Source organism: Poecilia latipinna, unplaced genomic scaffold (assembly GCF_001443285.1).
Source record: "Poecilia latipinna isolate Pla-1442-1.1 unplaced genomic scaffold, P_latipinna-1.0 Scaffold4329, whole genome shotgun sequence".
Lineage (NCBI taxonomy): Eukaryota > Metazoa > Chordata > Actinopteri > Cyprinodontiformes > Poeciliidae > Poecilia > Poecilia latipinna.
In genome coordinates this window covers 6,268-8,456 of record NW_015116945.1, presented here as the reverse complement: position 1 = coordinate 8,456, position 2,189 = coordinate 6,268, and positions in this window count along the sequence as shown.

The window sequence follows — 2,189 nt, the reverse complement described above, 5'->3', positions numbered from 1 at the left end:
CTACTCCTACTCCTAAGCCTGAAGGTAAAAAGATACACTTCTTGGAAAGTAACCTTAGTGTCTCTGATTCCAGGTCAGATAAAAAATTCTCAAAAATAAAAATACAAATCGAGACATATCCAACTTTGATATGTTTGACTTTAATTTTTCAAAATAAACCCAACAACAGAAGTGAGAAACTGTTCTAGCACAAGCTAGTTTAGTTAGAAAACTAACTTATGCAAAAGCATATGTTAACCCTTTTACGCCGGAGTTTCAAGCGTCTGCCTAAATAAACGTTCCTTATTTTAACTGTAAGTAGTTCGTTAAATGTCCTGTGAGATGATATACTTACCCATGTATCGATAACAACTGGAACTTTCAATATCCAGCAAGTTATTTTCGCAATATGCCGTCTATAAAACGAGTGCCCCCCGGATTAATTACCTCTCTGCAGCTGCAGCTGTGAAGTTGCCGTATTAACCCGATACTTGCTGGAAAGGGCAACGCCTCCCCTTTCAGAAACCGTTGGAATTTTTCAGATAGCGCTACGTGTGGCGGAATTACGGTACTGCAAATTTCGATGTGTCGGCGCCGACACATCCCGCCTAGAAGGGTTAAATGTTTCAGAATGAATTGTTAGAAGTATAAAGTTAATTTTACAGTTAACCTGTTATAGATTACTAATAAATGTGTTTATGTTTTCCACAGAGCCAATAAACAATGTGAACTTCTTGGGTATGAAGCTCTCTGCCGAAGATGCCGCAACCGGATTTAATGCAACATTTGCTCTGCTAATTATAGCAGTCACTGGAGCAATTTGTTTGTCCATTGGCTTCTTTTTAGTAAAGAAGCGCCCCAAAAAAAACAAAAAAACTGACAATGTAGAGCTGGACAAGAGACCCTGATTTCAGTTTGGCTTACTTTTTTAATGCAGACATATGAACATGTGAAGTCCATATTTAAATTTGAGGATGATAAACATTCTGCAATAAACAATCTTCAACAAAGAAGTCAGAGTTCACCAACAATGTATGTTGTAGTTATACTGTATTTAAAAATGAAAAATGTATATCCAGTGACATTGAGATGAATGGATCTAATTTTTGATTTGCACTGCTGTTTATGCTTTTTAAACCATTCTGTCCACCTTGTAATGAAAGTTTGTTTGTGTAAAAATATTAAGCTTACTGAAGTCCACCAGTGGGGAAACCCATTTTGTGAAACTTTCGACTTGTTCTACCTATTATAAAATGTTTCTTGTGTCTACCAGTAACTTAAAACAGCCAACTATTGTCTGCTTTCTGTTGCCTGTCCTGTGAAGCTTCTGTTCAATAAACATATTGTAATTTATCACACTGTTCATGTTTTGATTTTGTGCCTTTCGGTTCCCCTCCAACAGTGTCGGCATAGTTATCTTGGAAAAGTACCTGGACTTCTGGTAACTGATTACCCTTTGAAAAAGTAACTTAGAAGTTATTTTGCTAGTTACTTTCAGAAGCTGAAGACAACAGTCTCCTTTGCCACAGCATAAAAATGTCAACCATGTTTAAGTTTAGCATCTTCTCCATTTACTTACTTTCTGACCAGCTTCTGCTATTTTACCACACATAATTGTTTTACACTGAAGTCCAGCTTTCTGTGTTGCTTTGCACCACCTGGTGGGACTTGCTCTGTTCGTTTGACTGTGCCATGTTCCAAATATTTCTTAAAATTTGACGTAGTATTTTTGAAGCTAGATAGTTTGATAGATTGGAAGACTATTATGCCTCCAGTGCAGTATTTGTAAGTCAATGTCAAATTAAAAATGTTGACATTAAAATAATTGACTGTAAAAAGGGGTTTAAAATAAATATTAATCGATACTACTGGGTATATTCCTAAAAAATGTAAATACAGTGGGAAATTTCTTGAAAAGTTATTAATTTTCCTGTGTTAATATTTGCATCATCTCATTTAAGGAAATTGCGATTTGTAAACCACCTGGCAGCTAGTAAACCTCTCTGGGATTGATTGGTCGCGTAATCATCCACTTGAGGGCTTTTGCACTCTGTGTCCTCATTGCATTAAAGTGCTGCATGAGAGAAGTGTTAAATTATTATTCCCGAGCAGCTAAGTGCTGTGAAGGCCTATTGTTTTTCAAATGTTTATTTATTATTATTTATTTATTATTTATTTATTTATTTATTTATTTATTATTTATTTATTTA